This window comes from Clarias gariepinus, chromosome 14 (assembly GCF_024256425.1).
Source record: "Clarias gariepinus isolate MV-2021 ecotype Netherlands chromosome 14, CGAR_prim_01v2, whole genome shotgun sequence".
NCBI lineage: Eukaryota > Metazoa > Chordata > Actinopteri > Siluriformes > Clariidae > Clarias > Clarias gariepinus.
Genome location: NC_071113.1, coordinates 19892414 through 19915483, shown reverse-complemented (window position 1 = coordinate 19915483; position 23070 = coordinate 19892414). Strand labels below are relative to the sequence as shown.

The window sequence follows — 23070 nt, the reverse complement described above, 5'->3', positions numbered from 1 at the left end:
GCCCACAAGCCGTTAACACAGGCACTTAAGCCTTGAGTTCCTTATGGAGTTGGACCCACACCTCATCTGGCATACCAAGAGAAGAAACTCACAACAGGCACTGCTGGGAATTGAACCTAGGATCTGCTGTTTACAAGGCAGGCACTTTCACCAGCGAAGCCACAGTGCCAAAGGCCTGGCTGGCACCTCGGGCAAGACCCAGCACTTTTAACAGAGAGTCTCCTGGACAAGACATGACATTGCTCGCAAGGCCAAGATTTCCTCTATCGGAAAGGAAAGTGTGATTCTTGACCACGGATTTCATCTTATATGTGGATGAAAAGAAGGTGACAAGCATTCGACTCTGGCGGGACTCGAACCCGCAACCTTTGAATAGCTCACCTGAGCCTAGAAGTCCAATGCGCTATCCATTGCACCACAGAGCCAACCGAGGGAGCTGTCTGGGGTGTTTCATTTCAGGCTGCCCAAGACTCATGGAAGGCGTAGAACTTGCATGGTCAAGTTCATGAGGCAGATGCTTTTCTGTTGCCAACAATCAAATTCCACTAAATGCAAACAACTATGGCAGGAGCTGAACCCACAAGCTGTCAACAGCGTGGACAGAATGCCTTGATTTCACAATGGAATTTGCCACCCTGTCTAGCCCTGTCTGGTTTGGAAGGTTATTCATCTCTGGCTGTAAAAAAGGCAGAAAAGGGATAACTCTCGCACCACCAGGTGATTGTTGCACTAGGCACTGCTCAGATTACACAGGAGCATGAAGACCTATTCATATACACATTAGAGTAAGCTCTAGATAACATATTAAATAAGGTATCTCCTCCTCCCCGTGCATTGCACATTTTGTGGTGTAAGGTCCTACAAATCTGAGACATCAGTACAGGTTGTGATTATTCCCCAACACGTGAATAATCACAACCACAAGTCAAGTTGTATTTCAAAAATCAATGGAGCGCAAGACAAGATTGAAATGTTGACAGCACTAAGGATACACAAGGTGGGACTCTAATCTAGGTTAATCAGAAAGCTTTCAGATTGTGTGACCTTAAGGCACAGCGAGAGGCACTGCTGGGATTCGAACCGAGGATCTCCTGTTTACTAGACAGGCGCTTTAACCAACTGAGCCACAGCGCCACGGGAGAATGCCGGCCCCACACTTAAAACCTCAAACTCGTACCTGATAAGCTGCGGGACAGGAACTTGACTCTCGGGCTAAGGTTGTCTCCACTGGCGTGCAGCTCAATAGGAGTTTAAATGAAGTCCCACAGTGCTATACCATGCTCCACAGAGCACACCATATCTGCCAGTCATGGTGTTATATATATATATATATATATTTATATATATATATATATATATATATATATATATATATATATATATATATATATAAACACTGCTTAAAAAATTAAAAGGAACACTTAGTCCCAGTTTGACTTGAACCATGCATACACATATGAGAGGCGTGCGAGTCAAACATTGGATTAAGTGCTTGACTTAGTTGTTGACATAGTTGTTCTTTTTTTAAGTAATCTATGTACTTGTTCATTGACAGCCATTGTCCTCATTTACATTTGACCAAAAGTGAGTCAGTAAAGCAGAAAAGTCACACTTGTGTGGAAGCAAACATCTGTTGACGGCCATTGGTCCAAGGCTACTCAGAATATGTTTAAATTCTTGCAAATGAAAACGTCACGGTTTATTCACTTTCGTAGCAGGGATAGAGCTATCTTGCTTGAGCTCCATGGACAAATGTCTACCTGTGGAAACCACTTGACAACTGAGCAGAAATCCTGCCTGAAAGCAACACACCCTGCCATGACCTAAGCCCACAAGCTGTTAACACAGGCACTTAAGCCTTGAGTTCCTTATGGAGTTGGACCCACACCTCATCTGGCATACCAAGAGAAGAAACTCACAACAGGCACTGCTGGGAAGTGAACCTAGGATCTGCTGTTTACAAGGCAGGCACTTTCACCAGCGAAGCCACAGTGCCAAAGGCCTGGCTGGCACCTCGGGCAAGACCCAGCACTTTTAACAGAGAGTCTCCTGGACAAGACATAACATTGCTCGCAAGGCCAAGATTTCCTCCATCGGAAAGGAAAGTGTGATTCTTGACCACGGATTTCATCTTATATGTGGATGAAAAGAAGGTGACGAGCATTCGACTCTGGCGGGACTCGAACCCGCAACCTTTGAATAGCTCACCTGAGCCTAGAAGTCCAATGTGCTATCCATTGCGCCACAGAGCCAACCGAGGGAGCTGTCTGGGGTGTTTCATTTCAGGCTGCCCAAGACTCATGGAAGGCGTAGAACTTGCATGGTCAAGTTCATGAGGCAGATGCTTTTCTGTTGCCAACAATCAAATTCCACTAAATGCAAACAACTATGGCAGGAGCTGAACCCACAAGCTGTCAACAGCGTGGACAGAATGCCTTGATTTCACCATGGAATTTGCCACCCTGTCTAGCCCTGTCTGGTTTGGAAGGTTATTCATCTCTGGCTGTAAAAAAGGCAGAAAAGGGATAGCTCTCGCACCACCAGGTGATTGTTGCACTAGGCACTGCTCAGATTACACAGGAGCATGAAGACCTATTCATATACACATTAGAGTAAGCTCTAGATAACATATTAAATAAGGTATCTCCTCCTCCCCGTGCATTGCACATTTTGTGGTGTAAGGTCCTACAAATCTGAGACATCAGTACAGGTTGTGATTATTCCCCAACACGTGAATAATCACAACCACAAGTCAAGTTGTATTTCAAAAATCAATGGAGCACAAGACAAGATTGAAATGTTGACAGCACTAAGGATACACAAGGTGGGACTCTAATCTAGGTTAATCAGAAAGCTTTCAGATTGTGTGACCTTAAGTCACAGCGAGAGGCACTGCTGGGATTCAAACCCAGGATCTCCTGTTTACTAGACAGGCGCTTTAACCAACTGAGCCACAGCGCCACGGGACACTGCTGGCCCCACACTTAAAACCTCAAACTCGTACCTGATAAGCTGCGGGACAGGAACTTGACTCTCGGGCTAAGGTTGTCTCCACTGGCGTGCAGCTCAATAGGAGTTTAAATGAAGTCCCACAGTGCTATACCATGCTCCACAGAGCACACCATATCTGCCAGTCATGGTGTTACATATATATATATATATATATATATATATATATATATATATATATATATATATAAACACTGCTTAAAAAATTAAAAGGAACACTTAGTCCCAGTTTGACTTGAACCATGCATACACATATGAAAGGCGTGCGAGTCAAACATTGGATTAAGTGCTTGACTTAGTTGTTGACATAGTTGTTCTTTTTTTAAGTAATCTATGTACTTGTTCATTGACAGCCATTGTCCTCATTTACATTTGACCAAAAGTGAGTCAGTAAAGCAGAAAAGTCACACTTGTGTGGAAGCAAACATCTGTTGACGGCAATTGGTCCAAGGCTACTCAGAATATGTTTAAATTCTTGCAAATGAAAACGTCACGGTTTATTCACTTTCGTAGCAGGGATAGAGCTATCTTGCTTGAGCTCCATGGACAAGTGTCTACCTGTGGAAACCACTTGACAACTGAGCAGAAATCCTGCCTGAAAGCAACACACCCTGCCATGACCTAAGCACACAAGCTGTTAACACAGGCACTTAAGCCTTGAGTTCCTTATGGAGTTGGACCCACACCTCATCTGGCATACCAAGAGAAGAAACTCACAACAGGCACTGCTGGGAATTGAACCTAGGATCTGCTGTTTACAAGGCAGGCACTTTCACCAGCGAAGCCACAGTGCCAAAGGCCTGGCTGGCACCTCGGGCAAGACCCAGCACTTTTAACAGAGAGTCTCCTGGACAAGACATAACACTGCTCGCAAGGCCAAGATTTCCTCCATCGGAAAGGAAAGTGTGATTCTTGACCACGGATTTCATCTTATATGTGGTGTGTGGATGAAAAGAAGGTGACAAGCATTCGACTCTGACGGGACTCGAACCCGCAACCTTTGAATAGCTCACCCGAGCCTAGAAGTCCAATGCGCTATCCATTGCGCCACAGAGCCAACCGAGGGAGCTGTCTGGGGTGTTTCATTTCAGGCTGCCCAAGACTCATGGAAGGCGTAGAACTTGCATGGTCAAGTTCATGAGGCAGATGCTTTTCTGTTGCCAACAATCAAATTCCACTAAATGCAAACAACTATGGCAGGAGCTGAACCCACAAGCTGTCAACAGCGTGGACAGAATGCCTTGATTTCACCATGGAATTTGCCACCCTGTCTAGCCCTGTCTGGTTTGGAAGGTTATTCATCTCTGGCTGTAAAAAAGGCAGAAAAGGGATAGCTCTCGCACCACCAGGTGATTGTTGCACTAGGCACTGCTCAGATTACACAGGAGCATGAAGACCTATTCATATACACATTAGAGTAAGCTCTAGATAACATATTAAATAAGGTATCTCCTCCTCCCCGTGCATTGCACATTTTGTGGTGTAAGGTCCTACAAATCTGAGACATCAGTACAGGTTGTGATTATTCCCCAACACGTGAATAATCACAACCACAAGTCAAGTTGTATTTCAAAAATCAATGGAGCGCAAGACAAGATTGAAATGTTGACAGCACTAAGGATACACAAGGTGGGACTCTAATCTAGGTTAATCAGAAAGCTTGCGGATTGTGTGACCTTAAGTCAAAGCGAGAGGCACTGCTGGGATTCGAACCCAGGATCTCCTGTTTACTAGACAGGCGCTTTAACCAACTGAGCCACAGCGCCACGGGACACTGCTGGCCCCACACTTAAAACCTCAAACTCGTACCTGATAAGCTGCGGGACAGGAACTTGACTCTCGGGCTAAGGTTGTCTCCACTGGCGTGCAGCTCAATAGGAGTTTAAATGAAGTCCCACAGTGCTATACCATGCTTCACAGAGCACACCATATCTGCCAGTCATGGTGTTTTATATATATATATATATATATATATATATATATATATATATATATATATATAAACACTGTTTAAAAAATTAAAAGGAACACTTAGTCCCAGTTTGACTTGAACCATGCATACACATATGAGAGGCGTGCGAGTCAAACATTGGATTAAGTGCTTGACTTAGTTGTTGACATAGTTGTTCTTTTTTTAAGTAATCTATGTACTTGTTCATTGACAGCCATTGTCCTCATTTACATTTGACCAAAAGTGAGTCAGTAAAGCAGAAAAGTCACACTTGTGTGGAAGCAAACATCTGTTGACGGCAATTGGTCCAAGGCTACTCAGAATATGTTTAAATTCTTGCAAATGAAAACGTCACGGTTTATTCACTTTCGTAGCAGGGATAGAGCTATCTTGCTTGAGCTCCATGGACAAGTGTCTACCTGTGGAAACCACTTGACAACTGAGCAGAAATCCTGCCTGAAAGCAACACACCCTGCCATGACCTAAGCCCACAAGCTGTTAACACAGGCACTTAAGCCTTGAGTTCCTTATGGAGTTGGACCCACACCTCATCTGGCATACCAAGAGAAGAAACTCACAACAGGCACTGCTGGGAATTGAACCTAGGATCTGCTGTTTACAAGGCAGGCACTTTCACCAGCGAAGCCACAGTGCCAAAGGCCTGGCTGGCACCTCGGGCAAGACCCAGCACTTTTAACAGAGAGTCTCCTGGACAAGACATAACATTACTCGCAAGGCCAAGATTTCCTCCATCGGAAAGAAAAGTGTGATTCTTGACCACGGATTTCATCTTATATGTGGTGTGTGGATGAAAAGAAGGTGACAAGCATTCGACTCTGGCGGGACTCGAACCCGCAACCTTTGAATAGCTCACCCGAGCCTAGAAGTCCAATGCGCTATCCATTGCGCCACAGAGCCAACCGAGGGAGCTGTCTGGGGTGTTTCATTTCAGGCTGCCCAAGACTCATGGAAGGCGTAGAACTTGCATGGTCAAGTTCATGAGGCAGATGCTTTTCTGTTGCCAACAATCAAATTCCACTAAATGCAAACAACTATGGCAGGAGCTGAACCCACAAGCTGTCAACAGCGTGGACAGAATGCCTTGATTTCACCATGGAATTTGCCACCCTGTCTAGCCCTGTCTGGTTTGGAAGGTTATTCATCTCTGGCTGTAAAAAAGGCAGAAAAGGGATAGCTCTCGCACCACCAGGTGATTGTTGCACTAGGCACTGCTCAGATTACACAGGAGCATGAAGACCTATTCATATACACATTAGAGTAAGCTCTAGATAACATATTAAATAAGGTATCTCCTCCTCCCCGTGCATTGCACATTTTGTGGTGTAAGGTCCTACAAATCTGAGACATCAGTACAGGTTGTGATTATTCCCCAACACGTGAATAATCACAACCACAAGTCAAGTTGTATTTCAAAAATCAATGGAGCGCAAGACAAGATTGAAATGTTGACAGCACTAAGGATACACAAGGTGGGACTCTAATCTAGGTTAATTAGAAAGCTTTCAGATTGTGTGACCTTAAGTCACAGCGAGAGGCACTGCTGGGATTTGAACCCAGGATCTCCTGTTTACTAGACAGGCGCTTTAACCAACTGAGCCACAGCGCCACGGGACAACGCTGGCCCCACACTTAAAACCTCAAACTCGTACCTGATAAGCTGCGGGACAGGAACTTGACTCTCGGGCTAAGGTTGTCTCCACTGGCGTGCAGCTCAATAGGAGTTTAAATGAAGTCCCACAGTGCTATACCATGCTCCACAGAGCACACCATATCTGCCAGTCATGGTGTTTTATATATATATATATATATATATATATATATGTATATAAACACTGCTTAAAAAATTAAAAGGAACACTTAGTCCCAGTTTGACTTGAACCATGCATACACATATGAGAGGCGTGCGAGTCAAACATTGGATTAAGTGCTTGACTTAGTTGTTGACATAGTTGTTCTTTTTTTAAGTAATCTATGTACTTGTTCATTGACAGCCATTGTCCTCATTTACATTTGACCAAAAGTGAGTCAGTAAAGCAGAAAAGTCACACTTGTGTGGAAGCAAACATCTGTTGACGGCCATTGGTCCAAGGCTACTCATAATATGTTTAAATTCTTGCAAATGAAAACGTCACGGTTTATTCACTTTCGTAGCAGGGATAGAGCTATCTTGCTTGAGCTCCATGGACAAGTGTCTACCTGTGGAAACCACTTGACAACTGAGCAGAAATCCTGCCTGAAAGCAACACACCCTGCCATGACCTAAGCCCACAAGCTGTTAACACAGGCACTTAAGCCTTGAGTTCCTTATGGAGTTGGACCCACACCTCATCTGGCATACCAAGAGAAGAAACTCACAACAGGCACTGCTGGGAATTGAACCTAGGATCTGCTGTTTACAAGGCAGGCACTTTCACCAGCGAAGCCACAGTGCCAAAGGCCTGGCTGGCACCTCGGGCAAGACCCAGCACTTTTAACAGAGAGTCTCCTGGACAAGAGATAACATTGCTCGCAAGGCCAAGATTTCCTCCATCGGAAAGGAAAGTGTGATTCTTGACCACGGATTTCATCTTATATGTGGTGTGTGGATGAAAAGAAGGTGACAAGCATTCGACTCTGGCGGGACTCGAACCAGCAACCTTTGAATAGCTCACCTGAGCCTAGAAGTCCAATGCGCTATCCATTGCGCCACAGAGCCAACCGAGGGAGCTGTCTGGGGTGTTTCATTTCAGGCTGCCCAAGACTCATGGAAGGCGTAGAACTTGCATGGTCAAGTTCATGAGGCAGATGCTTTTCTGTTGCCAACAATCAAATTCCACTAAATGCAAACAACTATGGCAGGAGCTGAACCCACAAGCTGTCAACAGCGTGGACAGAATGCCTTGATTTCACCATGGAATTTGCCACCCTGTCTAGCCCTGTCTGGTTTGGAAGGTTATTCATCTCTGGCTGTAAAAAAGGCAGAAAAGGGATAGCTCTCGCACCACCAGGTGATTGTTGCACTAGGCACTGCTCAGATTACACAGGAGCATGAAGACCTATTCATATACACATTAGAGTAAGCTCTAGATAACATATTAAATAAGGTATCTCCTCCTCCCCGTGCATTGCACATTTTGTGGTGTAAGGTCCTACAAATCTGAGACATCAGTACAGGTTGTGATTATTCCCCAACACGTGAATAATCACAACCACAAGTCAAGTTGTATTTCAAAAATCAATGGAGCACAAGACAAGATTGAAATGTTGACAGCACTAAGGATACACAAGGTGGGACTCTAATCTAGGTTAATCAGAAAGCTTTCAGATTGTGTGACCTTAAGTCACAGCGAGAGGCACTGCTGGGATTCGAACCAAGGATCTCCTGTTTACTAGACAGGCGCTTTAACCAACTGAGCCACAGCGCCACGGGACGCTGCTGGCCCCACACTTAAAACCTCAAACTCGTACCTGATAAGCTGCGGGACAGGAACTTGACTCTCGGGCTAAGGTTGTCTCCACTGGCGTGCAGCTCAATAGGAGTTTAAATGAAGTCCCACAGTGCTATACCATGCTCCACAGAGCACACCATATCTGCCAGTCATGGTGTTTTATATATATATATATATATATATATATATATATATATATATATATATATATAAACACTGCTTAAAAAATTAAAAGGAACACTTAGTCCCAGTTTGACTTGAACCATGCATACACATATGAAAGGCGTGCGAGTCAAACATTGGATTAAGTGCTTGACTTAGTTGTTGACATAGTTGTTCTTTTTTTAAGTAATCTATGTACTTGTTCATTGACAGCCATTGTCCTCATTTACATTTGACCAAAAGTGAGTCAGTAAAGCAGAAAAGTCACACTTGTGTGGAAGCAAACATCTGTTGACGGCAATTGGTCCAAGGCTACTCAGAATATGTTTAAATTCTTGCAAATGAAAACGTCACAGTTTATTCACTTTCGTAGCAGGGATAGAGCTATCTTGCTTGAGCTCCATGGACAAGTGTCTACCTGTGGAAACCACTTGACAACTGAGCAGAAATCCTGCCTGAAAGCAACACACCCTGCCATGACCTAAGCCCACAAGCTGTTAACACAGGCACTTAAGCCTTGAGTTCCTTATGGAGTTGGACCCACACCTCATCTGGCATACCAAGAGAAGAAACTCACAACAGGCACTGCTGGGAATTGAACCTAGGATCTGCTGTTTACAAGGCAGGCACTTTCACCAGCGAAGCCACAGTGCCAAAGGCCTGGCTGGCACCTCGGGCAAGACCCAGCACTTTTAACAGAGAGTCTCCTGGACAAGACATAACATTGCTCGCAAGGCCAAGATTTCCTCCATCGGAAAGGAAAAGTGTGATTCTTGACCACGGATTTCATCTTATATGTGGTGTGTGGATGAAAAGAAGGTGACAAGCATTCGACTCTGACGGGACTCGAACTCGCAACCTTTGAATAGCTCACCCGAGCCTAGAAGTCCAATGCGCTATCCATTGCGCCACAGAGCCAACTGAGGGAGCTGTCTGGGGTGTTTCATTTCAGGCTGCCCAAGACTCATGGAAGGCGTAGAACTTGCATGGTCAAGTTCATGAGGCAGATGCTTTTCTGTTGCCAACAATCAAATTCCACTAAATGCAAACAACTATGGCAGGAGCTGAACCCACAAGCTGTCAACAGCGTGGACAGAATGCCTTGATTTCACCATGGAATTTGCCACCCTGTCTAGCCCTGTCTGGTTTGGAAGGTTATTCATCTCTGGCTGTAAAAAAGGCAGAAAAGGGATAGCTCTCGCACCACCAGGTGATTGTTGCACTAGGCACTGCTCAGATTACACAGGAGCATGAAGACCTATTCATATACACATTAGAGTAAGCTCTAGATAACATATTAAATAAGGTATCTCCTCCTCCCCGTGCATTGCACATTTTGTGGTGTAAGGTCCTACAAATCTGAGACATCAGTACAGGTTGTGATTATTCCCCAACACGTGAATAATCACAACCACAAGTCAAGTTGTATTTCAAAAATCAATGGAGCACAAGACAAGATTGAAATGTTGACAGCACTAAGGATACACAAGGTGGGACTCTAATCTAGGTTAATCAGAAAGCTTTCAGATTGTGTGACCTTAAGTCACAGCGAGAGGCACTGCTGGGATTTGAACCAAGGATCTCCTGTTTACTAGACAGGCGCTTTAACCAACTGAGCCACAGCGCCACGGGACACTGCTGGCCCCACACTTAAAACCTCAAACTCGTACCTGATAAGCTGCGGGACAGGAACTTGACTCTCGGGCTAAGGTTGTCTCCACTGGCGTGCAGCTCAATAGGAGTTTAAATGAAGTCCCACAGTGCTATACCATGCTCCACAGAGCACACCATATCTGCCAGTCATGGTGTTTTATATATATATATATATATATATATATATATATATATATATATATATATATAAACACTGCTTAAAAAATTAAAAGGAACACTTAGTCCCAGTTTGACTTGAACCATGCATACACATATGAAAGGCGTGCGAGTCAAACATTGGATTAAGTGCTTGACTTAGTTGTTGACATAGTTGTTCTTTTTTTAAGTAATCTATGTACTTGTTCATTGACAGCCATTGTCCTCATTTACATTTGACCAAAAGTGAGTCAGTAAAGCAGAAAAGTCACACTTGTGTGGAAGCAAACATCTGTTGACGGCAATTGGTCCAAGGCTACTCAGAATATGTTTAAATTCTTGCAAATGAAAACGTCACGGTTTATTCACTTTCGTAGCAGGGATAGAGCTATCTTGCTTGAGCTCCATGGACAAGTGTCTACCTGTGGAAACCACTTGACAACTGAGCAGAAATCCTGCCTGAAAGCAACACACCCTGCCATGACCTAAGCCCACAAGCTGTTAACACAGGCACTTAAGCCTTGAGTTCCTTATGGAGTTGGACCCACACCTCATCTGGCATACCAAGAGAAGAAACTCACAACAGGCACTGCTGGGAATTGAACCTAGGATCTGCTGTTTACAAGGCAGGCACTTTCACCAGCGAAGCCACAGTGCCAAAGGCCTGGCTGGCACCTCGGGCAAGACCCAGCACTTTTAACAGAGAGTCTCCTGGACAAGAGATAACATTGCTCGCAAGGCCAAGATTTCCTCCATCGGAAAGGAAAGTGTGATTCTTGACCACGGATTTCATCTTATATGTGGTGTGTGGATGAAAAGGAGGTGACAAGCATTCGACTCTGACGGGACTCGAACCCGCAACCTTTGAATAGCTCACCCGAGCCTAGAAGTCCAATGCGCTATCCATTGCGCCACAGAGCCAACCGAGGGAGCTGTCTGGGGTGTTTCATTTCAGGCTGCCCAAGACTCATGGAAGGCGTAGAACTTGCATGGTCAAGTTCATGAGGCAGATGCTTTTCTGTTGCCAACAATCAAATTCCACTAAATGCAAACAACTATGGCAGGAGCTGAACCCACAAGCTGTCAACAGCGTGGACAGAATGCCTTGATTTCACCATGGAATTTGCCACCCTGTCTAGCCCTGTCTGGTTTGGAAGGTTATTCATCTCTGGCTGTAAAAAAGGCAGAAAAGGGATAGCTCTCGCACCACCAGGTGATTGTTGCACTAGGCACTGCTCAGATTACACAGGAGCATGAAGACCTATTCATATACACATTAGAGTAAGCTCTAGATAACATATTAAATAAGGTATCTCCTCCTCCCCGTGCATTGCACATTTTGTGGTGTAAGGTCCTACAAATCTGAGACATCAGTACAGGTTGTGATTATTCCCCAACACGTGAATAATCACAACCACAAGTCAAGTTGTATTTCAAAAATCAATGGAGCACAAGACAAGATTGAAATGTTGACAGCACTAAGGATACACAAGGTGGGACTCTAATCTAGGTTAATCAGAAAGCTTGCAGATTGTGTGACCTTAAGTCACAGCGAGAGGCACTGCTGGGATTCGAACCCAGGATCTCCTGTTTACTAGACAGGCGCTTTAACCAACTAAGCCACAGCGCCACGGGACACTGCTGGCCCCACACTTAAAACCTCAAACTCGTACCTGATAAGCTGCGGGACAGGAACTTGACTCTCGGGCTAAGGTTGTCTCCACTGGCGTGCAGCTCAATAGGAGTTTAAATGAAGTCCCACAGTGCTATACCATGCTCCACAGAGCACACCATATCTGCCAGTCATGGTGTTTTATATATATATATATATATATATATATATATATATAAACACTGCTTAAAAAATTAAAAGGAACACTTAGTCCCAGTTTGACTTGAACCATGCATACACATATGAAAGGCGTGCGAGTCAAACATTGGATTAAGTGCTTGACTTAGTTGTTGACATAGTTGTTCTTTTTTTAAGTAATCTATGTACTTGTTCATTGACAGCCATTGTCCTCATTTACATTTGACCAAAAGTGAGTCAGTAAAGCAGAAAAGTCACACTTGTGTGGAAGCAAACATCTGTTGACGGCAATTGGTCCAAGGCTACTCAGAATATGTTTAAATTCTTGCAAATGAAAACGTCACGGTTTATTCACTTTCGTAGCAGGGATAGAGCTATCTTGCTTGAGCTCCATGGACAAGTGTCTACCTGTGGAAACCACTTGACAACTGAGCAGAAATCCTGCCTGAAAGCAACACACCCTGCCATGACCTAAGCCCACAAGCTGTTAACACAGGCACTTAAGCCTTGAGTTCCTTATGGAGTTGGACCCACACCTCATCTGGCATACCAAGAGAAGAAACTCACAACAGGCACTGCTGGGAATTGAACCTAGGATCTGCTGTTTACAAGGCAGGCACTTTCACCAGCGAAGCCACAGTGCCAAAGGCCTGGCTGGCACCTCGGGCAAGACCCAGCACTTTTAACAGAGAGTCTCCTGGACAAGAGATAACATTGCTCGCAAGGCCAAGATTTCCTCCATCGGAAAGGAAAGTGTGATTCTTGACCACGGATTTCATCTTATATGTGGTGTGTGGATGAAAAGAAGGTGACAAGCATTCGACTCTGACGGGACTCGAACCCGCAACCTTTGAATAGCTCACCCGAGCCTAGAAGTCCAATGCGCTATCCATTGCGCCACAGAGCCAACCGAGGGAGCTGTCTGGGGTGTTTCATTTCAGGCTGCCCAAGACTCATGGAAGGCGTAGAACTTGCATGGTCAAGTTCATGAGGCAGATGCTTTTCTGTTGCCAACAATCAAATTCCACTAAATGCAAACAACTATGGCAGGAGCTGAACCCACAAGCTGTCAACAGCGTGGACAGAATGCCTTGATTTCACCATGGAATTTGCCACCCTGTCTAGCCCTGTCTGGTTTGGAAGGTTATTCATCTCTGGCTGTAAAAAAGGCAGAAAAGGGATAGCTCTCGCACCACCAGGTGATTGTTGCACTAGGCACTGCTCAGATTACACAGGAGCATGAAGACCTATTCATATACACATTAGAGTAAGCTCTAGATAACATATTAAATAAGGTATCTCCTCCTCCCCGTGCATTGCACATTTTGTGGTGTAAGGTCCTACAAATCTGAGACATCAGTACAGGTTGTGATTATTCCCCAACACGTGAATAATCACAACCACAAGTCAAGTTGTATTTCAAAAATCAATGGAGCGCAAGACAAGATTGAAATGTTGACAGCACTAAGGATACACAAGGTGGGACTCTAATCTAGGTTAATCAGAAAGCTTGCGGATTGTGTGACCTTAAGTCAAAGCGAGAGGCACTGCTGGGATTCGAACCCAGGATCTCCTGTTTACTAGACAGGCGCTTTAACCAACTGAGCCACAGCGCCACGGGACACTGCTGGCCCCACACTTAAAACCTCAAACTCGTACCGGATAAGCTGCGGGACAGGAACTTGACTCTCGGGCTAAGGTTGTCTCCACTGGCGTGCAGCTCAATAGGAGTTTAAATGAAGTCCCACAGTGCTATACCATGCTTCACAGAGCACACCATATCTGCCAGTCATGGTGTTTTATATATATATATATATATATATATATATAAACACTGTTTAAAAAATTAAAAGGAACACTTAGTCCCAGTTTGACTTGAACCATGCATACACATATGAGAGGCGTGCGAGTCAAACATTGGATTAAGTGCTTGACTTAGTTGTTGACATAGTTGTTCTTTTTTTAAGTAATCTATGTACTTGTTCATTGACAGCCATTGTCCTCATTTACATTTGACCAAAAGTGAGTCAGTAAAGCAGAAAAGTCACACTTGTGTGGAAGCAAACATCTGTTGACGGCAATTGGTCCAAGGCTACTCAGAATATGTTTAAATTCTTGCAAATGAAAACGTCACGGTTTATTCACTTTCGTAGCAGGGATAGAGCTATCTTGCTTGAGCTCCATGGACAAGTGTCTACCTGTGGAAACCGCTTGACAACTGAGCAGAAATCCTGCCTGAAAGCAACACACCCTGCCATGACCTAAGCCCACAAGCTGTTAACACAGGCACTTAAGCCTTGAGTTCCTTATGGAGTTGGACCCACACCTCATCTGGCATACCAAGAGAAGAAACTCACAACAGGCACTGCTGGGAATTGAACCTAGGATCTGCTGTTTACAAGGCAGGCACTTTCACCAGCGAAGCCACAGTGCCAAAGGCCTGGCTGGCACCTCGGGCAAGACCCAGCACTTTTAACAGAGAGTCTCCTGGACAAGACATAACATTACTCGCAAGGCCAAGATTTCCTCCATCGGAAAGGAAAGTGTGATTCTTGACCACGGATTTCATCTTATATGTGGTGTGTGGATGAAAAGAAGGTGACAAGCATTCGACTCTGGCGGGACTCGAACCCGCAACCTTTGAATAGCTCACCCGAGCCTAGAAGTCCAATGCGCTATCCATTGCGCCACAGAGCCAACCGAGGGAGCTGTCTGGGGTGTTTCATTTCAGGCTGCCCAAGACTCATGGAAGGCGTAGAACTTGCATGGTCAAGTTCATGAGGCAGATGCTTTTCTGTTGCCAACAATCAAATTCCACTAAATGCAAACAACTATGGCAGGAGCTGAACCCACAAGCTGTCAACAGCGTGGACAGAATGCCTTGATTTCACCATGGAATTTGCCACCCTGTCTAGCCCTGTCTGGTTTGGAAGGTTATTCATCTCTGGCTGTAAAAAAGGCAGAAAAGGGATAGCTCTCGCACCACCAGGTGATTGTTGCACTAGGCACTGCTCAGATTACACAGGAGCATGAAGACCTATTCATATACACATTAGAGTAAGCTCTAGATAACATATTAAATAAGGTATCTCCTCCTCCCCGTGCATTGCACATTTTGTGGTGTAAGGTCCTACAAATCTGAGACATCAGTACAGGTTGTGATTATTCCCCAACACGTGAATAATCACAACCACAAGTCAAGTTGTATTTCAAAAATCAATGGAGCACAAGACAAGATTGAAATGTTGACAGCACTAAGGATACACAAGGTGGGACTCTAATCTAGGTTAATCAGAAAGCTTTCAGATTGTGTGACCTTAAGTCACAGCGAGAGGCACTGCTGGGATTTGAACCCAGGATCTCCTGTTTACTAGACAGGCGCTTTAACCAACTGAGCCACAGCGCCACGGGACAACGCTGGCCCCACACTTAAAACCTCAAACTCTTACCTGATAAGCTGCGGGACAGGAACTTGACTCTCGGGCTAAGGTTGTCTCCACTGGCGTGCAGCTCAATAGGAGTTTAAATGAAGTCCCACAGTGCTATACCATGCTTCACAGAGCACACCATATCTGCCAGTCATGGTGTTTTATATATATATATATATATATATATATATATATATATATATAAACACTGCTTAAAAAATTAAAAGGAACACTTAGTCCCAGTTTGACTTGAACCATGCATACACATATGAGAGGCGTGCGAGTCAAACATTGGATTAAGTGCTTGACTTAGTTGTTGACATAGTTGTTCTTTTTTTAAGTAATCTATGTACTTGTTCATTGACAGCCATTGTCCTCATTTACATTTGACCAAAAGTGAGTCAGTAAAGCAGAAAAGTCACACTTGTGTGGAAGCAAACATCTGTTGACGGCAATTGGTCCAAGGTTACTCAGAATATGTTTAAATTCTTGCAAATGAAAACGTCACGGTTTATTCACTTTCGTAGCAGGGATAGAGCTATCTTGCTTGAGCTCCATGGACAAGTGTCTACCTGTGGAAACCGCTTGACAACTGAGCAGAAATCCTGCCTGAAAGCAACACACCCTGCCATGACCTAAGCCCACAAGCTGTTAACACAGGCACTTAAGCCTTGAGTTCCTTATGGAGTTGGACCCACACCTCATCTGGCATACCAAGAGAAGAAACTCACAACAGGCACTGCTGGGAATTGAACCTAGGATCTGCTGTTTACAAGGCAGGCACTTTCACCAGCGAAGCCACAGTGCCAAAGGCCTGGCTGGCACCTCGGGCAAGACCCAGCACTTTTAACAGAGAGTCTCCTGGACAAGACATAACATTGCTCGCAAGGCCAAGATTTCCTCCATCGGAAAGGAAAGTGTGATTCTTGACCACGGATTTTATCTTATATGTGGTGTGTGGATGAAAAGAAGGTGACAAGCATTCGACTCTGGCGGGACTCGAACCCGCAACCTTTGAATAGCTCACCCGAGCCTAGAAGTCCAATGCGCTATCCATTGCGCCACAGAGCCAACAGAGGGAGCTGTCTGGGGTGTTTCATTTCAGGCTGCCCAAGACTCATGGAAGGCGTAGAACTTGCATGGTCAAGTTCATGAGGCAGATGCTTTTCTGTTGCCAACAATCAAATTCCACTAAATGCAAACAACTATGGCAGGAGCTGAACCCACAAGCTGTCAACAGCGTGGACAGAATGCCTTGATTTCACCATGGAATTTGCCACCCTGTCTAGCCCTGTCTGGTTTGGAAGGTTATTCATCTCTGGCTGTAAAAAAGGCAGAAAAGGGATAGCTCTCGCACCACCAGGTGATTGTTGCACTAGGCACTGCTCAGATTACACAGGAGCATGAAGACCTATTCATATACACATTAGAGTAAGCTCTAGATAACATATTAAATAAGGTATCTCCTCCTCCCCGTGCATTGCACATTTTGTGGTGTAAGGTCCTACAAATCTGAGACATCAGTACAGGTTGTGATTATTCCCCAACACGTGAATAATCACAACCACAAGTCAAGTTGTATTTCAAAAATCAATGGAGCGCAAGACAAGATTGAAATGTTGACAGCACTAAGGATACACAAGGTGGGACTCTAATCTAGGTTAATCAGAAAGCTTGTGGATTGTGTGACCTTAAGTCAAAGCGAGAGGCACTGCTGGGATTCGAACCCAGGATCTCCTGTTTACTAGACAGGCGCTTTAACCAACTGAGCCACAGCGCCACGGGACACTGCTGGCCCCACACTTAAAACCTCAAACTCGTACCGGATAAGCTGCGGGACAGGAACTTGACTCTCGGGCTAAGGTTGTCTCCACTGGCGTGCAGCTCAATAGGAGTTTAAATGAAGTCCCACAGTGCTATACCATGCTCCACAGAGCACACCATATCTGCCAGTCATGGTGTTTTATATATATATATATATATATATATATATATATATATATATATATAAACACTGCTTAAAAAATTAAAAGGAACACTTAGTCCCAGTTTGACTTGAACCATGCATACACATATGAAAGGCGTGCGAGTCAAACATTGGATTAAGTGCTTGACTTAGTTGTTGACATAGTTGTTCTTTTTTTAAGTAATCTATGTACTTGTTCATTGACAGCCATTGTCCTCATTTACATTTGACCAAAAGTGAGTCAGTAAAGCAGAAAAGTCACACTTGTGTGGAAGCAAACATCTGTTGACGGCAATTGGTCCAAGGCTACTCAGAATATGTTTAAATTCTTGCAAATGAAAACGTCACGGTTTATTCACTTTCGTAGCAGGGATAGAGCTATCTTGCTTGAGCTCCATGGACAAGTGTCTACCTGTGGAAACCACTTGACAACTGAGCAGAAATCCTGCCTGAAAGCAACACACCCTGCCATGACCTAAGCCCACAAGCTGTTAACACAGGCACTTAAGCCTTGAGTTCCTTATGGAGTTGGACCCACACCTCATCTGGCATACCAAGAGAAGAAACTCACAACAGGCACTGCTGGGAATTGAACCTAGGATCTGCTGTTTACAAGGCAGGCACTTTCACCAGCGAAGCCACAGTGCCAAAGGCCTGGCTGGCACCTCGGGCAAGACCCAGCACTTTTAACAGAGAGTCTCCTGGACAAGACATAACATTGCTCGCAAGGCCAAGATTTCCTCCATCAGAAAGGAAAGTGTGATTCTTGACCACGGATTTCATCTTATATGTGGTGTGTGGATGAAAAGAAGGTGACAAGCATTCGACTCTGACGGGACTCGAACCCGCAACCTTTGAATAGCTCACCCGAGCCTAGAAGTCCAATGCGCTATCCATTGCGCCACAGAGCCAACCGAGGGAGCTGTCTGGGGTGTTTCATTTCAGGCTGCCCAAGACTCATGGAAGGCGTAGAACTTGCATGGTCAAGTTCATGAGGCAGATGCTTTTCTGTTGCCAACAATCAAATTCCACTAAATGCAAACAACTATGGCAGGAGCTGAACCCACAAGCTGTCAACAGCGTGGACAGAATGCCTTGATTTCACCATGGAATTTGCCACCCTGTCTAGCCCTGTCTGGTTTGGAAGGTTATTCATCTCTGGCTGTAAAAAAGGCAGAAAAGGGATAGCTCTCGCACCACCAGGTGATTGTTGCACTAGGCACTGCTCAGATTACACAGGAGCATGAAGACCTATTCATATACACATTAGAGTAAGCTCTAGATAACATATTAAATAAGGTATCTCCTCCTCCCCGTGCATTGCACATTTTGTGGTGTAAGGTCCTACAAATCTGAGACATCAGTACAGGTTGTGATTATTCCCCAACACGTGAATAATCACAACCACAAGTCAAGTTGTATTTCAAAACTCAATGGAGCGCAAGACAAGATTGAAATGTTGACAGCACTAAGGATACACAAGGTGGGACTCTAATCTAGGTTAATCAGAAAGCTTGCGGATTGTGTGACCTTAAGTCAAAGCGAGAGGCACTGCTGGGATTCGAACCCAGGATCTCCTGTTTACTAGACAGGCGCTTTAACCAACTGAGCCACAGCGCCACGGGACACTGCTGGCCCCACACTTAAAACCTCAAACTCGTACCGGATAAGCTGCGGGACAGGAACTTGACTCTCGGGCTAAGGTTGTCTCCACTGGCGTGCAGCTCAATAGGAGTTTAAATGAAGTCCCACAGTGCTATACCATGCTTCACAGAGCACACCATATCTGCCAGTCATGGTGTTTTATATATATATATATATATATATATATATATATATATATATATATATATATATATATATATATATAAACACTGTTTAAAAAATTAAAAGGAACACTTAGTCCCAGTTTGACTTGAACCATGCATACACATATGAGAGGCGTGCGAGTCAAACATTGGATTAAGTGCTTGACTTAGTTGTTGACATAGTTGTTCTTTTTTTAAGTAATCTATGTACTTGTTCATTGACAGCCATTGTCCTCATTTACATTTGACCAAAAGTGAGTCAGTAAAGCAGAAAAGTCACACTTGTGTGGAAGCAAACATCTGTTGACGGCAATTGGTCCAAGGCTACTCAGAATATGTTTAAATTCTTGCAAATGAAAACGTCACGGTTTATTCACTTTCGTAGCAGGGATAGAGCTATCTTGCTTGAGCTCCATGGACAAGTGTCTACCTGTGGAAACCACTTGACAACTGAGCAGAAATCCTGCCTGAAAGCAACACACCCTGCCATGACCTAAGCCCACAAGCTGTTAACACAGGCACTTAAGCCTTGAGTTCCTTATGGAGTTGGACCCACACCTCATCTGGCATACCAAGAGAAGAAACTCACAACAGGCACTGCTGGGAATTGAACCTAGGATCTGCTGTTTACAAGGCAGGCACTTTCACCAGCGAAGCCACAGTGCCAAAGGCCTGGCTGGCACCTCGGGCAAGACCCAGCACTTTTAACAGAGAGTCTCCTGGACAAGACATAACATTACTCGCAAGGCCAAGATTTCCTCCATCGGAAAGGAAAGTGTGATTCTTGACCACGGATTTCATCTTATATGTGGTGTGTGGATGAAAAGAAGGTGACAAGCATTCGACTCTGGCGGGACTCGAACCCGCAACCTTTGAATAGCTCACCTGAGCCTAGAAGTCCAATGCGCTATCCATTGCGCCACAGAGCCAACCGAGGGAGCTGTCTGGGGTGTTTCATTTCAGGCTGCCCAAGACTCATGGAAGGCGTAGAACTTGCATGGTCAAGTTCATGAGGCAGATGCTTTTCTGTTGCCAACAATCAAATTCCACTAAATGCAAACAACTATGGCAGGAGCTGAACCCACAAGCTGTCAACAGCGTGGACAGAATGCCTTGATTTCACCATGGAATTTGCCACCCTGTCTAGCCCTGTCTGGTTTGGAAGGTTATTCATCTCTGGCTGTAAAAAAGGCAGAAAAGGGATAGCTCTCGCACCACCAGGTGATTGTTGCACTAGGCACTGCTCAGATTACACAGGAGCATGAAGACCTATTCATATACACATTAGAGTAAGCTCTAGATAACATATTAAATAAGGTATCTCCTCCTCCCCGTGCATTGCACATTTTGTGGTGTAAGGTCCTACAAATCTGAGACATCAGTACAGGTTGTGATTATTCCCCAACACGTGAATAATCACAACCACAAGTCAAGTTGTATTTCAAAAATCAATGGAGCACAAGACAAGATTGAAATGTTGACAGCACTAAGGATACACAAGGTGGGACTCTAATCTAGGTTAATCAGAAAGCTTTCAGATTGTGTGACATTAAGTCACAGCGAGAGGCACTGCTGGGATTTGAACCCAGGATCTCCTGTTTACTAGACAGGCGCTTTAACCAACTGAGCCACAGCGCCACGGGACAACGCTGGCCCCACACTTAAAACCTCAAACTCGTACCTGATAAGCTGCGGGACAGGAACTTGACTCTCGGGCTAAGGTTGTCTCCACTGGCGTGCAGCTCAATAGGAGTTTAAATGAAGTCCCACAGTGCTATACCATGCTTCACAGAGCACACCATATCTGCCAGTCATGGTGTTTTATATATATATATATATATATATATATATAAACACTGCTTAAAAAATTAAAAGGAACACTTAGTCCCAGTTTGACTTGAACCATGCATACACATATGAGAGGCGTGCGAGTCAAACATTGGATTAAGTGCTTGACTTAGTTGTTGACATAGTTGTTCTTTTTTTAAGTAATCTATGTACTTGTTCATTGACAGCCATTGTCCTCATTTACATTTGACCAAAAGTGAGTCAGTAAAGCAGAAAAGTCACACTTGTGTGGAAGCAAACATCTGTTGACGGCAATTGGTCCAAGGTTACTCAGAATATGTTTAAATTCTTGCAAATGAAAACGTCACGGTTTATTCACTTTCGTAGCAGGGATAGAGCTATCTTGCTTGAGCTCCATGGACAAGTGTCTACCTGTGGAAACCGCTTGACAACTGAGCAGAAATCCTGCCTGAAAGCAACACACCCTGCCATGACCTAAGCCCACAAGCTGTTAACACAGGCACTTAAGCCTTGAGTTCCTTATGGAGTTGGACCCACACCTCATCTGGCATACCAAGAGAAGAAACTCACAACAGGCACTGCTGGGAATTGAACCTAGGATCTGCTGTTTACAAGGCAGGCACTTTCACCAGCGAAGCCACAGTGCCAAAGGCCTGGCTGGCACCTCAGGCAAGACCCAGCACTTTTAACAGAGAGTCTCCTGGACAAGACATAACATTGCTCGCAAGGCCAAGATTTCCTCCATCGGAAAGGAAAGTGTGATTCTTGACCACGGATTTTATCTTATATGTGGTGTGTGGATGAAAAGAAGGTGACAAGCATTCGACTCTGGCGGGACTCGAACCCGCAACCTTTGAATAGCTCACCCGAGCCTAGAAGTCCAATGCGCTATCCATTGCGCCACAGAGCCAACCGAGGGAGCTGTCTGGGGTGTTTCATTTCAGGCTGCCCAAGACTCATGGAAGGCGTAGAACTTGCATGGTCAAGTTCATGAGGCAGATGCTTTTCTGTTGCCAACAATCAAATTCCACTAAATGCAAACAACTATGGCAGGAGCTGAACCCACAAGCTGTCAACAGCGTGGACAGAATGCCTTGATTTCACCATGGAATTTGCCACCCTGTCTAGCCCTGTCTGGTTTGGAAGGTTATTCATCTCTGGCTGTAAAAAAGGCAGAAAAGGGATAGCTCTCGCACCACCAGGTGATTGTTGCACTAGGCACTGCTCAGATTACACAGGAGCATGAAGACCTATTCATATACACATTAGAGTAAGCTCTAGATAACATATTAAATAAGGTATCTCCTCCTCCCCGTGCATTGCACATTTTGTGGTGTAAGGTCCTACAAATCTGAGACATCAGTACAGGTTGTGATTATTCCCCAACACGTGAATAATCACAACCACAAGTCAAGTTGTATTTCAAAAATCAATGGAGCGCAAGACAAGATTGAAATGTTGACAGCACTAAGGATACACAAGGTGGGACTCTAATCTAGGTTAATCAGAAAGCTTGCGGATTGTGTGACCTTAAGTCAAAGCGAGAGGCACTGCTGGGATTCGAACCCAGGATCTCCTGTTTACTAGACAGGCGCTTTAACCAACTGAGCCACAGCGCCAAGGGACACTGCTGGCCCCACACTTAAAACCTCAAACTCGTACCGGATAAGCTGCGGGACAGGAACTTGACTCTCGGGCTAAGGTTGTCTCCACTGGCGTGCAGCTCAATAGGAGTTTAAATGAAGTCCCACAGTGCTATACCATGCTTCACAGAGCACACCATATCTGCCAGTCATGGTGTTTTATATATATATATATATATAAACACTGCTTAAAAAATTAAAAGGAACACTTAGTCCCAGTTTGACT

The 23070-nt window shown here is 44.6% G+C and overlaps 18 non-coding genes across 18 annotated transcripts; all 18 read right to left on the bottom strand.

Moving 5' to 3' along the window:
- Positions 1 to 3979: 3979 nt before the first annotated feature.
- On the bottom strand, positions 3980 to 4066 carry trnar-ucu (transfer RNA arginine (anticodon UCU)). The gene is given in 2 exon segments: positions 3980 to 4015; positions 4030 to 4066. It is a non-coding gene; the product is annotated as a tRNA-Arg (tRNA).
- A 635-nt stretch (positions 4067 to 4701) lies between these two features.
- trnat-agu (transfer RNA threonine (anticodon AGU)) lies at positions 4702 to 4775 on the bottom strand. The gene has a single exon. It is a non-coding gene; the product is annotated as a tRNA-Thr (tRNA).
- A 1016-nt stretch (positions 4776 to 5791) lies between these two features.
- Positions 5792 to 5878, bottom strand: trnar-ucu (transfer RNA arginine (anticodon UCU)). The gene is given in 2 exon segments: positions 5792 to 5827; positions 5842 to 5878. It is a non-coding gene; the product is annotated as a tRNA-Arg (tRNA).
- Positions 5879 to 6513: 635 nt separating this feature from the next.
- trnat-agu (transfer RNA threonine (anticodon AGU)) lies at positions 6514 to 6587 on the bottom strand. Its single transcript has one exon. It is a non-coding gene; the product is annotated as a tRNA-Thr (tRNA).
- A 4627-nt stretch (positions 6588 to 11214) lies between these two features.
- Positions 11215 to 11301, bottom strand: trnar-ucu (transfer RNA arginine (anticodon UCU)). Its single transcript is given in 2 exon segments — positions 11215 to 11250; positions 11265 to 11301. It is a non-coding gene; the product is annotated as a tRNA-Arg (tRNA).
- A 635-nt stretch (positions 11302 to 11936) lies between these two features.
- trnat-agu (transfer RNA threonine (anticodon AGU)) lies at positions 11937 to 12010 on the bottom strand. Its single transcript has one exon. It is a non-coding gene; the product is annotated as a tRNA-Thr (tRNA).
- Positions 12011 to 13010: 1000 nt separating this feature from the next.
- Positions 13011 to 13097, bottom strand: trnar-ucu (transfer RNA arginine (anticodon UCU)). The gene is given in 2 exon segments: positions 13011 to 13046; positions 13061 to 13097. It is a non-coding gene; the product is annotated as a tRNA-Arg (tRNA).
- A 635-nt stretch (positions 13098 to 13732) lies between these two features.
- trnat-agu (transfer RNA threonine (anticodon AGU)) lies at positions 13733 to 13806 on the bottom strand. The gene has a single exon. It is a non-coding gene; the product is annotated as a tRNA-Thr (tRNA).
- A 994-nt stretch (positions 13807 to 14800) lies between these two features.
- Positions 14801 to 14887, bottom strand: trnar-ucu (transfer RNA arginine (anticodon UCU)). Its single transcript is given in 2 exon segments — positions 14801 to 14836; positions 14851 to 14887. It is a non-coding gene; the product is annotated as a tRNA-Arg (tRNA).
- A 635-nt stretch (positions 14888 to 15522) lies between these two features.
- trnat-agu (transfer RNA threonine (anticodon AGU)) lies at positions 15523 to 15596 on the bottom strand. The gene has a single exon. It is a non-coding gene; the product is annotated as a tRNA-Thr (tRNA).
- A 1006-nt stretch (positions 15597 to 16602) lies between these two features.
- On the bottom strand, positions 16603 to 16689 carry trnar-ucu (transfer RNA arginine (anticodon UCU)). Its single transcript is given in 2 exon segments — positions 16603 to 16638; positions 16653 to 16689. It is a non-coding gene; the product is annotated as a tRNA-Arg (tRNA).
- A 635-nt stretch (positions 16690 to 17324) lies between these two features.
- trnat-agu (transfer RNA threonine (anticodon AGU)) lies at positions 17325 to 17398 on the bottom strand. Its single transcript has one exon. It is a non-coding gene; the product is annotated as a tRNA-Thr (tRNA).
- A 1010-nt stretch (positions 17399 to 18408) lies between these two features.
- On the bottom strand, positions 18409 to 18495 carry trnar-ucu (transfer RNA arginine (anticodon UCU)). Its single transcript is given in 2 exon segments — positions 18409 to 18444; positions 18459 to 18495. It is a non-coding gene; the product is annotated as a tRNA-Arg (tRNA).
- A 635-nt stretch (positions 18496 to 19130) lies between these two features.
- Positions 19131 to 19204, bottom strand: trnat-agu (transfer RNA threonine (anticodon AGU)). The gene has a single exon. It is a non-coding gene; the product is annotated as a tRNA-Thr (tRNA).
- Positions 19205 to 20234: 1030 nt separating this feature from the next.
- Positions 20235 to 20321, bottom strand: trnar-ucu (transfer RNA arginine (anticodon UCU)). Its single transcript is given in 2 exon segments — positions 20235 to 20270; positions 20285 to 20321. It is a non-coding gene; the product is annotated as a tRNA-Arg (tRNA).
- Positions 20322 to 20956: 635 nt separating this feature from the next.
- On the bottom strand, positions 20957 to 21030 carry trnat-agu (transfer RNA threonine (anticodon AGU)). Its single transcript has one exon. It is a non-coding gene; the product is annotated as a tRNA-Thr (tRNA).
- A 994-nt stretch (positions 21031 to 22024) lies between these two features.
- Positions 22025 to 22111, bottom strand: trnar-ucu (transfer RNA arginine (anticodon UCU)). The gene is given in 2 exon segments: positions 22025 to 22060; positions 22075 to 22111. It is a non-coding gene; the product is annotated as a tRNA-Arg (tRNA).
- A 635-nt stretch (positions 22112 to 22746) lies between these two features.
- Positions 22747 to 22820, bottom strand: trnat-agu (transfer RNA threonine (anticodon AGU)). The gene has a single exon. It is a non-coding gene; the product is annotated as a tRNA-Thr (tRNA).
- Between the last annotated feature and the right edge of the window lie 250 nt (positions 22821 to 23070).